Source organism: Terrapene carolina, unplaced genomic scaffold (genome assembly GCF_002925995.2).
Source record: "Terrapene carolina triunguis isolate 2854851 unplaced genomic scaffold, T_m_triunguis-2.0 Scaffold96, whole genome shotgun sequence".
NCBI classification, from domain to species: Eukaryota; Metazoa; Chordata; order Testudines; family Emydidae; genus Terrapene; species Terrapene triunguis.
Window position 1 is genome coordinate 66,113,414 of NW_020664447.1, and position 16,490 is coordinate 66,129,903.

Genomic DNA, 16,490 nt, shown 5'->3' on the forward strand with positions numbered 1-16,490 from the left:
AGGACTAGCATTTGTTTAAACTGCAATCAAATGCCAACACAGAAATTGTTGGAGGAGCTGAACTCTGCCATAGGATCTCCTAATTGTAAAGGGTAGAAGTTATAGGATATGGGGATATCATCGACCTCCTTATAGGAGAAATCTGTGGGGGGCCTGATTGGAGGGTTGTGGTCATGGTGGGAAGGAGTAGAAGCCACATTTAAACCCTGGGGAAATGAAGACTGATCCTTAACTAAACTTATTTTGATCCTTGCAAAGGTTTGGATCAATGAAGGAGCAAGTGTTCTGGTTTGGTATTATTTTAAACTAATTGGTTCACTTACCTATTATCCCAGCTATCCTGGGTGGAAAATTCCAGTCTACTGACTCTAGCTTTCTACAGGATCTATCTGTCTGTCATCTCTAATCTACATATCTCTGTAGTATTGGGGAGATCTCTTCTACTGTTTTATTTTTTGCAGGCAGGGAGGAACTGTACTTGGAATTGCCCATTATTCTTCTTTGGGTGTCTGCACTGTCTTATTTCAGATGATGTATGCCACGAAAAGCAGGTCTCACACCTAGTAGAAAACAATCACACTTTCCTTCTAGTTTATTATTTTTTCTCCAAGGGTAAACAGGAATCCAGTCCCAAGCACGGTTGCTCTAATGATCAAATATCAAGGAAGATACATATAATCAAATCAATTTTCTATAATTCTTTTCAACAAGTAGAGAACAAGCAGCTATGAAATACATCACCCTACCTCAAAGAATATTAAATTACAAAGGCAATGCTGAAAGAAAGGAATCCCACTGGTTCTATAATTTTGTGGAAACACTATAATTAGGACCAACAAACACCATTACTGTGGGTGGCTCTTAATTTTTTTTAATTTAAATTGTGCTTGATGAGGTAAGAGGCCTTTCACAGATGATAGCACAGGCATTATTTCAATGCTCAAGATTAATTAGCAGAGTAGAACTGAAAATTGACATATTAGGTGAGTAGAAAGGAGAACTTTGATTTGAACATAATTAGCAAATTTTGAACAATTATAAACCACAAATTGCTAGTAATCATTCTGTTCTTAAGTCCCTGAATGGAAAGATACCATTTTTTTCAATGTACAAGATGAATAGAAACAAACACAGAATGATCTGCTCTCCTTTGAAATCACAATAAGGAGATTATGGGAACAAAATTCTGGGTTCTGCTATTACTCAACCAGTCAGAACTTTACCACTATTTGGAAAGTGTGAATAACAAGTAAGGACTGGGACTTAAACATCTAAATACAGAAAGGAACTGTTTACGAGTATCAGCAGAGTGACAAAGCAAATTACTAAAGGGAAAATTTAAGGCTATCAGGAAACATTTCTTAGCCTTGATATTTGATCCACTGAAATAATCCTCCTAAAGCAAAGTAATCCACAAGGTTTGAGATTAAAAACTAGATTGGGTAAACTATCAGAGTATACTATGGGGATCTAAACTTCATTTCCCAGGGGCTGCATTACATGATCTCATCTACTGTAGGTCTTATCCATCTCTAACATTGCTGATTCTATGAAGATGCTTGTTTGAGCACCTCCTTTGGTTTTATTATATGAATTTGATATGCAAATATTTTATTTTCCAACTTTTCATATTCTTAAAAAGGAGAGATGAGTTCACACAACACAAGTCAGATCTGGATTTCAATTTAAAAAACCTCAAACTTAAAGGGTGTTTAGAATTAATTATTCAGCATATCTGAGTGTTGCTCAATGCAGGATCTCAAGCCAGGGGAGTGGCAGGTCAAAAGTGTCTATATGACACCTGTGTAATGCTCTGATCCCTAAGGCTCTAGGGCCATCTTAGTCCTGGAATAAGTAAGAGTGTTGTTGAGCATTGTGATAGGGGTGGGATTCACAAAGGTATATAGACATCTAACACCCACTGAAATCATCCCACCCAGAATATCTACCCCTCACAGGGTTAATGTGGGCCTGAGAGGACAGCTAACCTACCTCATTGCTCCCGGCGGGTTGGCCAAGCTTAATTAAAGATGAAGCTGGATGGTGCTATAAAGGAAGGAAGTCTGGAGCTGACTGGAACTTCAGTGGGAGAGGGAAAAACTCTGCAATTGCTCTCTGGGAGTAGAGTGTGGAGACATGAAGGGAACAGGAAGACTTCTGCAGGGCAAGGAGGAAGCCCACTGAGAAGGGAAGATACAGGACTGTATCAAGCTACTATGACTGACTTTAACACAAGGGTGGGAACCAGACCTCTGGGGAGATCCCCTGAGAATTGTTGCTCATTACCAAAAGCCCAGGAAAGTGGCTAATGGTAGGAAGGAGTCCAGTGGCCAGGGATCTGATGGAGTAGACCTGGGATGCTTGTCCTAGGGTCCCTGGACTGGATCCATTGTGGAGAGTGGGCCTGGTTCCCCTAATAGCCACAGGGAGGTGGCATGACACTCCCTGACATAAAGGGATAAGGATGACTTAAAACCCTGAGAGAAGGGTAGTGAGGACCCTGGGGGCCAGAGTTGAGGGCTGAAGATCAGACATAAGGATTGGGACTACTATTTGTCAGACTCTTAGTTACCCTGGAGGGGATAGAACTAAAATGTGAACTGCCCAGAGAACTGAGTCATAAGAAGAAGTGGATCACCACAGGACTGGAGCAACCATCAGCAGAAGGTGCTAGAAAGAAAGCTGCTACACCCCACCAAGCCATAAGGGGGCATGCCAACAGTGAGTCCTCCCTTCTAGAGGGATACTGTAACTCATGGCAATTGGCCCAAAGGGACAACTGTGCCAGTCTAGTAGCCTGGCGAGAGCACAGCACTGCATATCACCAGCCACATTACCTCTCAACAGATCTTCTCTGCCGGGGCAGCTGGAAGGGATTGGCATGGAGCTGGCTATGCTGGCTGTATGCCAGGTGACTAACATCTGTTAAAAGTAGGGATCAGCCCAAACCAGAACTCTGGATCCAAAATCCAGCTCCACACTTTGTGTAGCCCTATTCTCTACTGCCTTGCACCTTGTGTTGTCACTTACATGTGTGCAAAGAGGATGTAAAATCAGAGCAGAATTCTCCACTAATTTATACCAGTAGGGTAGCATTTTACACCCACTTTGCTCAGGCATTAAAAGCAATGTAAGATTCAAGGTAGTGGAGAATAAAGCTCTGTATTACTATAATAAGACAGGTCAAAAACCTGGATCTAGACACTATAAGTTGGGAGTTCAAAATCAAAACCTTTCCAAATTCTGAGATGTTTGGAGTCAGTCTTCAGATCTGGCCCACTGATGAGTTAAGCATTCAAATCCCTAGGATTCCATTTTTAGTTCAGCCCATTTCTACTTTACACCAACTTGTTATTGTTATTTGTTGAATAGCCCCACAAGTGCATATGCCAGTTTATGACTGGTAGGATATGCCAGAAAATTAGAAGACTGTGAGAATATTCCAGTAATTCCTCAGTTTATGTTTGTAACCGCTAATGTCTGTTTTGCTTCTGTTTCTCCAAAGACTTCCTGTCATCCCCAACTAAACAGCAAGAACAATTCCTGACATTTCATGTTAGACCTCCCATCTTGCCTTGTTGTTTCCTTTCATGACAATCCATTTTGTTTATAAATTGTGGCTTCATACTTTTAATATTTATTACAATGTTCCTGCTCGATTGATCTGTGCTGGATGTACCAACCCATTGGCTTACCAAAGACCTGATTGATTGTGTCTGGGTGCATACAGAAATTAATTTTCTCTCCATCACTGGGGGTTAGGCTTCAGTAGATATAACATGGGGGAGGGCTTCCTCTATCTCAAGACAAATAAAGTAGCCCAGACAGAACTGTATGCTAGAATATCTTTCTCTGAGAGACTGAATGAGTCAGGGCATGGGGAATCATAGACTCTAAATCACCAGTTCCAGGTCAGGTTCTGGTACCCATCACTACAGCCATAAAAGCTTTACCATCTGATGCCTGCTCTGCCAGTTCTTTTTTAAACACACAAGTCACAATCTCAGCCCTATTGAGACCTGTTGCTCATTGACAGGTTTCCACATCACAAGCACCACTGCTGCTGTTGTCAGAAAGTGGGTACGTGTCAGCAGAGAGGCCGGGGCCATTGAATGTGCCATCAACACTGAATTCATTTTTCCTCACTAGAAGTTCATCTAGAAACTTTGTTGATTGCTTGGTGGAGGCTCAACTTCGATCACCTCCCACCACTTCTCATATGTTGAAGGTTGAGCCATTGCTGCTCGCATTGTAGCTCCCTGCTCACCTCCCTGAGAACTAAGCATTTTAAAAATGTGAGCTGAGCCCCTGCCACTTATAAACTAATCTACATCCAGTGAGTTGTCAGCCAGTCTACAAATACTTGAAAGATGTAATCATCAAGGAGGAAGCGAGATTATTTAATATGGTATATAAGGGTATAAAGGGGGGAAACTAAAGGAAAACGCAGACTGAATCTGAAGAAAAACTTCCTAAGCATGGTATTTTAAATAGCTATTCAGCTGTATTAATGGAGCCTGCCTCAAAACTAGGCATATCACAATATAAGATAATGAGAAAGAATGTATCACCACCACAGGGTGCTCAGGTCAAATCTCCAGCTTTAGGACACAAGAAAAGAGACAGACCTTATAAAGTGTCTTCCCAACTTAAAACATCTCCAAAACCAGTCTCCCCTATCATCCCAACACCTCCCCCACCTTCTGTCACCCAGTCAGCCCTCCCAACTCCAAGTAAAGCCAGGGACAGCAGGTCAGTCTTGCAGCTTTTCCTGAAGGACAGTAGATTTTGGCTTTGGCAAATCAATGAGGGAAGTAAATTCCAGAATCTGAGCACTTTTCCTACAAGCCTCCTCCCAGTTATGACAGGTGATTGCTGCTAGTTTAACAACGGTAAATAATCTCAACTGTCATGACGATGCATAAGGAGGGAAGCAGATCTCTTGGATAGCAGGGACCCCAAACCATTTGAAAGGTCAAAACCAATGCTTTAAACTTCACTTGGAAGTGAACTAGTAGTCAGGGCAGATGATGGAGCACAGCTATAATCTGTGAAAGACCCTGCATAATAAGCAGACTGCTGCATTCTGTACTAGCTGAAATTTCCAAATGATTTGAAGGGACAGTCATTCCCCATGTAGAGAACACTGTAACAACCTAATCTTGAGATGACAAAAGTATGTTTCCCCATCGCAAAGTCCCTGCAACATTTCAAAGAAAAGGACACAAGCTTATTTATAAGTGCAGATGTTTAGAAGCATTCTTGACAAGTGCTGCTACTTGGGTATCTGGCAGCAGCTAGGGATCTGATGAGGACTCCAGGTTATCACATTGTGGAATAATTTCCCCTGGATTATGGTGGAAAAACAGTCACTTGGACCTTTTAAAATTTTGGACAAAACTCTAGAAATTGGACTTTGAGGAACAATTCCTAGCAGGGGATGGGCTAGGAAATCTAACAGGCCTTTTTTCCCTTTTTTCTTTGATTCTGCACACCAGGACTTGCTATTACCTACCCTTCAGACCTTTCGGTATTTACTGTACCCATCTGCACTCTTAGAAAATGAAGTTCTTTTGAGTTCCTTGAAATTCCATGAAGTGTTTATAGGTTCAGTGACTTAACATCTATCGCTGCAAGTTCTCTTATCAGTGATGAGAAAAGTCAGTTATAATGCAAGAATGGTGCATTATAAACTAATGATAATTACATTTTACTTATCAGCCATTATTTATTATGTATTTGTCAAGGAACAGCCTGAACCATATATGTCCTTTTTGGTAGGTTAGCGCAGCTAGTGATGATTATGTGCAACAATTCTTCTGCTCAGATAATACAAAGACTGGAGTTGTGGATGGCCCTGCACAAGAATACAAGGAAAGGAAGAAGAAATGTTAAGCTTCTAGGACCTTACTGGGGTTTGGTTTGTGCCATCTTCAATAAAGTGTTTACAAATGCTTATGAAAGATGGTACTCAAAGCACAACCCTTGCATTCCTTCAACTGATTCTGTCCAACAGGATGTCAGATACTGTGCCAGATGGATGTTGGTTGATCTTGGGATGAACACAAATTTGCTGATGATTGCTCACACAGCCACTGATTCCAATGTATCTGTTGGCATGCGGAGGATTTATAGATTTGCTTGCTTGTTGTATTTGTGTCTAGAGTAAACAGAAGCTAATGTACTCTGGGTCTATAGCACATTGCTACACAAGAACAACAAAAGGCTACTTTACATTGATCTTGGGGATTATGCAGGGAGTTTCAGTTTGCCTTTATGTTTCACATACTGAAAGACATTCTTTTTTGCTCTGGAGCTAATATCCAAGATTCAAAAAAGGAATCATAATTGTGTGGAAGATACGTGGAGGATGACTATCTTACAGATCCTTCCTCAAGAGTTGCAGCACGTTCTTGTGAAAGTGGGAAGGATTTCGCCAGGATGATACTATACTGTATCACTTCACTGGACAGCATATGATCAACAAGTGGAATGTACAGCTGCTGGAGGTGTGCTGTAGTGGGGCCAGATCTGGCTGGAATGGCATACGAGCACTTTTGCTTCTCAAAATGGCATCCTCCACATACTACATGGACATCTGGTAAAACAAAATGTCATCCCTCACACAGCGTGCGTGTGAGGTCATGCTGGTGGGGGTGTTCAGTAGTTGCCCATTCAGGATAGTACCTTATGTGGAAGGTCATCTAATCTAATACTGTGACTGGATTTCTTAGTTGGCTGAGAAGGGGATGTTCTTTTTCCTCTGAAGCATCAGTTATTGGCAGCATATCGCACAAGAGGGACCAGTACTGGTGTAGCCCTAGAGTTTCATCTTGGACAACAATTTGAGGGAATTGTTATGGTAAATTCCCAGGATAATATTCATATCCATTTTCAAGAGGTGTGGATGTGAATCATGATTATGTGACAGACTATATACTGCAGTGATAGGCACTTTAGAAAGATAGATAAATACATTATTCCAAGGGTCACAAAGTTCTTTAAAAATATTCATTTTTTCCTTAAGTTATAGTCACCACATTTTACAGATGGGGAAGAGGTTAAATGACTTTTCCAATGTTGCACAGCGAATCAGTGGCAGAGGTGAATAGAGACCCCAGGAGTCCTAACATAGAGTTTCCTACTATAACCACTAGGCAACTCCAGTTAGGATTATAAATACTAAAGATACAGAGGCCTGTATGTCATATGATATTTTATATTGCTATGGCACCTGCACTTAACCTGTAATAGCAGTAAAATGGCAGTAACATCATTTTCCGGCATAAATATTAAGCAGCGCATTTATAATAATCCTTCCCTTTAACAGTAGAAAGAGAGTTAAAGTCCAACAGGAGGACCAAGCAGGATGGTGCAGCACATGCAACAAGCTGCCTGGCTAACACATGAATCAAGGAAATGAGTCAAATCATTTCAGTCATAGTCTCTATTGGAACAGTAATAACACAGGAGTCCCTTTTCTGTAAAAGTCCTGGAGGCAGAACAAAATATCCTGTCAAAATGCATGAATGCAGCAAAGCAAGAAAAACAAACTTCACACAGTACTTATGATCAAGTAAGAGTGTTTATATAAGTAGACAAAGTGCTCTCTCTCGCTCTGCATGCCATGCATGGCTCCATTAGGAAAGGGATAGATAATAAGACAGACAATATACTGCCACTATAGGAATACATGGCATGCCCACACCTTGAATAATACGTGCATTTCTGATTGCCCCACCTAAAAAAGGATATTAGAATTGGAAAAAATACAGTGAAGGGCAACAAAGATTATGAAGGCTATGGAACAGCTTCCATATGAGGAAAGATTAAAAAGATTGACTGTTCATCTTAGAAAAGAGATGACTAAGGGGGTGGGGAAAGAAATGCAATAGAGGTCTATAAAATCATGCCTGGTTTAGCGAAAGTGAATAGGGAAATATTATTTACTCCTTCACATAACAAGAACTAGGGGTCACCCAATTACATTAATAGGCAGCAGGTTTAAAACAAACATAAGGAAGTATTTCTTCAAACAACATACAGTCAACCTGTGGACATTGTTTAGGGTGACCAGATAGCAAGTGTGAAAAATTGGGACTGGGGGTTGGGGGTAATAGGTGCCTATATAAGACAAAGCCCTGAATATTGGGACTGTCCCTATAAAATTGGGACATCTGGTCACATTGACCTTGGTGTCAGGGGATGTTGTGAAGACCAAAAGTATAACTGGGTTTAAAAAAAATGAGATAAGTTCATAGAGGATAGGTCCATCAATGTCTATTAGCCAAGATGGTTAGGGATTCAAGCACATGCTCTAGGTGTCCCTAAACCTCTGACTTCCAGAAGCTGGGAGTGTATGAGAGGGGATGGATCATTCAATAATTGTCATGTTCCTTCCCTCTGAAGCATCTGGCACTGGCCACCGTTGGAAGACAGGATACTGGGCTAGATAGACCATTTGTCTGACCCAATATGGCCGTTCTTATGTTCTTAATCTACATGTAGATTATTGGGATGATATGGGGAAGCGTGCCATGACACTGCCTTTGCTGATCCCATCCTGGAAACATATATAGAGGTCTTCAGGTTCCAGGGCTATCAATCTGACATTAAAGTAACTGAAAATGCAAAATGAAAAACTTTACGTATTTCCCAAGAGTTCCATAATTCACAATGGTGTTCTCACTCTGCAGCAACAAAATGTATCAGAACCACATTCAAATCCTGGCTTTGGAATGTCTTAAACTGTAGAGGCCAGCTGGAGAATACACTAGGCTTTCACTTCTGAAGATCTGAGTACAGATTCTTGCCACGTTCCAAGTTTGATAGTCTATTCCTACTCCCTTAGTGTTGATGTACATCTCAATCACTGCACATTTTGGCATGAATAGGAGTCTCCACTAAGGAAAGTGTTAGGAATAGACTACCTGGAGGAATTGTAAGTCAGGAGTGCGGTGGATCGACAGTGTTGCATATAGATCTTCAGGATTGGAATAGCCAGTGCTGTTTCACCTCAGGACTGAGGTGAAGAGGCAGAGCAGGAGTAGGGGGAAGCTTAACAGTTTCTTATATTACTAGGCTTGTATCTTTTATCATTATTATTTATCTGTATTCCAGTAGTATCTAGAGATCCCAACAGGTCCATTGAGCTACGTGCAATACATGCATATCATGAGACACAGCCCGTCCCAGAAGCTCACAATATGATTGGACAAGAAAAACTTTTGTCTATTATTCCCATTTTACAGAAGAGGAGCTGAAGGGTTCTATGCTTATTTGTTTTCTTGCTGTCATCTCTGTTTCGGAGATATTGATTAATATTAAATAGGTAGATATGCAGGTCTCTGTTAAAGTTTTCCTGCCTGCTGTATTTACAGTCTGTGCACCGCAAGAAGCTTCAGCAGACATTAACTGACTGCCATCAGGGTTTGTGGTTTCTTATTATGTTGGACAAGTTCAGAACCAGAATGTAAACTAGGGGACTAATTAAGCAGCCCAAAACCTTGCAAAATATATGTTCCAATGATCTAATCTCACTAGTATTGGGGTTGCAGGAGAGTGAGGAAAACATAGCTCCTGAACAGCCTTACAGTGCACACTTGGAAATGGTTCAGAAACAGCTCTGGAAAACATTGGAGTGTTTCCTCTCTACCTCTAGGCTCTGGTTCATCCCCACTGTCCCCCAGTCTTGTGAATAGAATAAGGAAGGCAAGCCCAGCCTAAATCAAAGACAACCTGTTTTCATGCAAAGAGGCAAAGTAGAATAAGAACACAGATGGGACAGACAAGTGAGGCCTCAGTATTTTGAGGAATCTTATGTGTGAGTAAAAATGGTGTAGCAGTTTTGGGGCATTGTATACAGCTTTTATGCCCTAAAAACCTAAGCCAACTTCTTTCCCTTCTCAGTACTGAAAAAACCCAGTAACACATTTTGTGGGATTTTTCTTACTGTTTTTTAATTCAAAATGGTTTCATTTTTAAAGTGTCATCAAAACATTTTGTTTGTTGAAATGTCTCAACCAGTTGGATAAAACAAATAAAATTGTTTGAAGGATTTTTCTGTCAAAAACTCAAAATTTGGCAAATTTCAACCAGCTCTACTTCCTCTGTTTAGAATTCAATGGCATTGATAGATTTGTAGGGTTTTGCAGACTGGACCAAATCCACTTAATTCTCCTTAACTGGTAGGGCTTTGCATGGATGGGTCAGCAGGTGTCAGACATAAGCCATTCTCTATTGCTGACAGAGGAAAGAAAGAGACAGCTTATGATGGGCATGTCTACACAGCATTTTGGAGCAAGCAGGAGTGAGCTTGCCAACCTGGGTTGCTAGACTCAGGCTAGCGGGGCTCATGCTACTGTTCTAAAAATAGCAGTATAGACAGCACTTTGGAGTTGTGATTTGGGCTCTGAAGCCCACCCCTCTCTCCCTGGGCTTATAGCTGCCTGGCCTTGTTTCTGAAGAATGAATGGGTGTCAGTGGCCTTGAAGAGCTAAGTGGACTTGCTAGTCCTGTCAACACCTGTAAGAGTTGCTTGCCTGGATGGAAGCCCAAGGAGAGAAGGAGAAAGAAGGATCCTGATCAAACAATGTCAGAGCTGGTCTGATAGTTCCTGCCTTCTTTGGGTTTTGTTTCAATTCTACTCGTGCCTGTCCGTGTCTGTTCTTCTCTTTCTACTCCTAAATTAATTGGTGTAATGGTGGTAAATGGCTTGAATGAAGTGGGGTTTTCTCTCACTACACTGAAAGGATCATACAGCATACTAGTGTTTCCTGCATCCCCTATTGAGTAGAACAAATCAACATCTTGACATTAAAATAAACTGCATACAGAGTAAATAGAAGCCATCATATTACCCTAACTTTTAATCTAGTTAATGTATGGTCTAGACAGTATTTGGTCCTGCCATGAGGGCAGGGGACTGGGCTTGATGTCCTCTCGAGGTCCCTTCCAGTCCTAGAATCTATGAATCTATGGTATGCTAAAAAGATAGGTTGAACATGGTTTGGCTAATAGAATGGTCCCAATCTTGTCCAGAGCAGCCCAGTGTCAAAGATATTTGTGCACTGGGATGCTAGCCCACACTGAAATTCTTCCATGCTCTCAGGAACTTGGTCTCATTGGCTATCCAAACAGAGGTACAAGAGCATGAAAGCCATGATTATCTAGGACCAAATTCTGACCTGTGTGGCATGGATGCAATGGGAGGAGTGGAAGGGGAAGTGCTGTAAACCTCCTCCTGCTAGAGATTTGCACATCTGCAGGTCAAGATACTTCTCTAGCACTGATGCATGAGAGGAGGTGACCTGCTAATTCATTCATTGGGAAACCACGGGGAGCATAGTCTGATGATCAGAGGTGTGCCTATGTCCCTGTGATAGGGTGTTCAGACCCCACACTGGAGAGGAAGGGGTTAAGGAGCTGCTCTGGGCCCAGGCAGCTCCTTCCTGCCATACCTCCAATGCATGCACGGACTGGAGGAGGAGCTCAAAAGGGGAGCAGAGTAGTTCACTTGCAGGGGGTCAGTGCAGGTGAACAGACCTACGCTCTGAAGCTCTGCAAAAGGAGCACTGTGGGAGGTCCAGCTGCCAGGGCCCCTGAGTATTGGTTATACACCAGACCTGCTGAGGGGAAAAGGAAGAGGACTCAGGATGTTTCAAGGTCAGAGACTTATTCTTTGACATTTTTTTTTGTTTCCATGTCTTTGGTTTCCCTCTTGTGTGGGGAGGCCAGTAGGAAGTGATTCAAGGAGGCTGTCCAGGAGGCAGGACGTAGTTACCTACTTTTGGGCCCTCAGGGGCAGGTTCGGCTTTAAGCCGATTCCCCGGAATCAGGCCCCGCGCTTAAGAGGGCCCCGCTCCGGGGGTCTTTGGCGGCATTTTGGTGGCGGGGGGGTCTGCTCCGGGGGGGTCTTCGGCAGCATTTTGGCAGCGGGAGGTCCTTCGGTGCCACGGAAGACCCGGAGCGGACCCCCTGCCACGAAGTGCCGCTGAAGCCCTGGACTGCCACCGGGTATTGGAATCGGGCCCCGCGGGTCATAAAGCCGGCCCTGCTCAGGGGGAGGGTGGGCTCAGGTTAGGGTGACCAGACACCAAGTGTGAAAAATCGGGACAGGGGTGGGGGGTAATAGGAGCCTATATAAGAAAAAGACCCAAAAATCGGGACTGTCCCTATAAAATTGGGACATCTGGTCACCCTAGCTCAGGTTCCACTACCCTCCTCCTGGCAGGGCTGGAGACAAAAACTTATCTCTGATACTAGAGACTCAGGAATAGGAAGACCTGAGAGGGGCGGAGTGGGGAAGAGAGCGAGAGAGTGAGAGAGAGACCTGACTTTGGGCAGGAGAAGCCTGAAGCCCCTTGCCAGGCAGCAGAACTAGCATTTGTTGCATGTTGGATTCTTACCATTCCCTAGAAGGGGAGGATACAACTTGTGGCTCATCTGCAGGATCAAGATACAAAAGGGGACAGACCACTACAGGGTTGGAACCGCTTTAAATGGGAGTACCAAGACAGAAAAGCACTTGTCACACCCTCCCCTGACTACTAGGTGGTGCCTCCAGGGAGCAGACCTCCTCACAGGCCCCCACAGCTACCTATGACCAGGCCATAGGGTGACCAGCTGTGTGTGGTCTGATATGACACAGCACAGGTTATTTTGAGTTACTCTGGGAGACAGGATCACAGGCTCCTGTCTGTGTCTAGCAGCCAGAATAAAGAATCCCCTTTGTATTCATTACAAGACAGCTTTGTCTCTTCTCTTATCACAAGGGATATACACATCCTTTGCCACTTCAAGGGCTAAAGGAAAGATTTGGCCCTTAGCCCATCTAGAAACATTTCTGCACCAGTGATAAGAATCTTCATCTCTCCCTAGGTTACTGATAATCACTCTGTAGCAATCATCATCATCATTATTAAAGTGAGTCCTATCATGTGTGAAATGTTAATATTTTGATAATACAATGGGGGGAGGAGGGTTCTGGTAGAAGAATGTTGTGAAAACTTTGCAAAACATGTTTTCCCATTTGAAACTACCCTGACTTTGTAGGTATCCAATGCCCAACACGCTTTTCCATCTCAGGTGCTAAAATAATATTGGGAACTAGCACAGTCCCATAAAAATATTATTTATTATTTGTTTCCGATAAGACCCACAATGTGCTAGGAGCTTTCCAGCTATAAAAGATGACATGTTCCTTGCCTCAAAGAGCTTTGTTCCAATACCCGCCGGTTGCTGTGCCCTGGACTTGTATATGCTGCTTACACAATGTCTGAAGAATCTAATTACTGGAGCTGAGCTGCAAGGTTTTGCACTAAATGTGGAGATCCATACTGTCTTTATAAATAAAATTACCCCAGTCAAAAGCTATCCAATTACTGGTGAGGCTCAGGTTGAGCAGCTGATTAAATTCCCTTTGTCTTTTCCATCAGAGCTCACAAATGAAGAATGCCACGAAAGCTGGCCAGCTTGACAGCCACATTTAATTCCATGTTGCTCTCTGTTTGATCTCGAGTGACATGCAGTGGGGCTTGGCTGCCATACCAGATGAGTAGGATTGTGCTGTGACTGTCAGGTTTTTAGTATCGTAAGGAGATTTGCATTCCGCAACTGTCTGGACATTCCACTAGATTGAACTGGGGCCCTGGAGACTGAACTCTCCCCTCACTACTGAGTTGGATCCCTCCAGGTCATAGTCAGAGAATCATAGAATCATAGAATATCAGGATTGGAAGGGACCTCAGGAGGTCATCTAGTCCAACCCCCTGCTCAAAGCAGGACCAATCCTCAACTAAATCATCCAGTCAAAGCATGGTTGGAGCAGCATGAGAGAAGCTTGCACTATTACTGCCCAAGATCTGTGGATAAACTGAGAACTTCAGATCTCTCAATCCAGCACTTTTCATGAGTGAAAAAATTGGATTTTGAAAATAACTTAGAGAGAAAGAGAGAATACACCCCAAGAAGTAGAGCTGGTCAGGAATTTTCCATCAATTATTTTTGCAGTGTCTGCAAAATCAGCTTCAAAATCCAAAGTGTGATTTCTTGAATTGAATTAAAATGATTAGTTTTGAGTCAATTCAACATTCAATTACATCAGCTAATGGTCCTGATGCCTCAATGGATTTGTAGATAAGGTGCCTCATGCCCCTATTTTTCCTTATGGGCCAGGCTTCTTTGCTGGACTGTTTCTCCATGATGCTCTACTGTCTCCCCTCTGGTGATGTGCGGTGCATCATGGGAGTCACATGACTACAAGTGCATCATGGGAAATGTTGGGAGCCTGTCCCAAAGGAGAACTTGTTCATTCCATGAAAAAAAATAAGATTTCAGTGTTTCATTTTGAATCAGGATGAAAACAAATGTTGAAATATTGAACTTTCAATGGGACTGAAATTCAGAGTTTTGCTCAGCTCTTTAAGAAGCCAGAACCTGCAAAACTACAATAATAACAAAAGTAAAGTCTTTGTAAGACAGTACAATCTCTGTGTGTCTCCTCTGTAATATGCTGGAGTAACCCTGAGAGCAAAATAGCTTCTGTCTTGGCACATGAGCATTTTTACCGCCAAAACATAAAGGTGCAGTCAGGGGCAGCTTCAGGCACCAGCGCAGCAAGCGCGTGCCTGGAGCGGCAAGCTGCGGGGGGTTGCCTGCTGGCTGCTGTGAGGGCGGCCGCCAGGCTGCCTTCGGCGGTGTGCCTGCGGGAGGTCCACTGGTCCCGCGGTTTCAGTGGCAATTAGGCGGCAGGGACGCTAGTTCTGCTGCCTGGCAAGGGGCTTCAGGCTTCTCCTGCCCAAAGTCAGGTCTCTCGCTCACTCTCTCGCTGAAGGCGCGGCACTGGCGGACCTCCCGCAGGCATGCCGCCGAATCCGCGTGGCCAGCAGACCGCCTGCAGACATGCTGCTGAAAGCCACCTGATTGCCGTGCTTGGGGTGGCAAAAACCATAGAGCTGGCCCTGGGTGCAGTAGACAGAAAACAGAGGCATCAGTTTGGTAGCTGCATACACCACATGTTTCTGGTTATTTTCCACAATGGACTAGACTCTAAAGCATTTCTTTTCTTTATAGGTGTTGTCCTCTGTAAATCAGGATGACAGAATCTCCCATTATACTCTTAACCATTTACAATAAGCTGGTTTGCCATGGCCTATGGAAGGGAGAAGTCAACATATACTGAGGAGGGAAGATGATTTCACACTTTCCCTTATAGCAGCTGGCACTGGCTGTAACGATCTTGCGGTTCATTAAATATCAAACCAGTGAATGAAAAAGGAATAAAACTTTAATAAAACAAACTGGAGAGCATCTCTGGTGAACTGCCACGCACAGCCATGTGGTGTTCCCGACCCCCACGTTCAGGGCACATCTCTAAATTCCTATGTTCATAATACTGTCCCTTATGAGGGAATATCTCTAAATTATAATATTCTACCATCATATCTCTACACTGGCCACTTTTGGAGAGAGTATACTGGACTAAATGAGTCATAGGCCTGACCCAGTAGGACTGTTCCTGTTTTCATAAGTAGTGGCTGGTTTGGGATTGTAGCATAGGCACTTCTTGCCCTATTTTGGCTAGGTGACACACAACCATTGAGAGCATAGAGAGAAAGGAAAAAGAGAGCACCACATTCAAACTCAGGTCTTGCCTACCCTGTGGAAACTTACCACAGTAAAAAAAAATGCACCCCTTCAATGGACTGAAATGCACCTGTGGCCACACACAAAATTGCTTCATTCAATTGATGGGAGGAGGATAGTGGTAAGAAACATGATGAATATCTTTGAATTTTGTAAGGAAATTCCTCATTGATTGACTAATGCTGCAAAGCTCCTACCAGGCCCCTAAGCTGGGGGTGCAACTGTAGATTGCCAGCTGCAAGTAGCTGTTTCAGCCAGTTCACAGTTAGTTGTGAGGGGTGTAGGGTGTTTCTAGATAGGGGGTGGTAATGGCTGGGCATTTCCAGGGGGAACTTTAAATGGGGATATTTTGGATGCCATTAAAAGGAGAAGATAGGAAAAGACTGGCTATTCATAACTGTATTGCCTGCTTATGACACCAAGAGGGGTCTTAGGGCAGGTCTTCACTACGGGGAGGGGGTCGATTTAAGATACGCAAATTCAGCTACGCGATCGACGTATCGGAGCCAACTTACCCCGCTGTGAGGACGGCAGCAAAATCGACCTCCGCGGCTCCCCGTCGACGGCGCTTACTCCCACCTCCGCTGGTGGAGTAAGAGCGTCAATTCGGGGATCGATTGTCGCGTCCCGACGAGACGCGATAATTCGATCCCCGAGAGATTGATTTCTACCCACCGATTCAGGCGGGTAGTGTAGACCTACCCTTAGTTGAGGGATGTACTTTCAGGGAGAGGCTACTGAAGAGGAAATGGCTATATGAGGGGAATCTTTCTGGGAAGCTGAGGAGAGCTGTGGTGGGTACTGGGCTTACAAACTTACCCTAATTGTGAACTCAACTGTAAAAC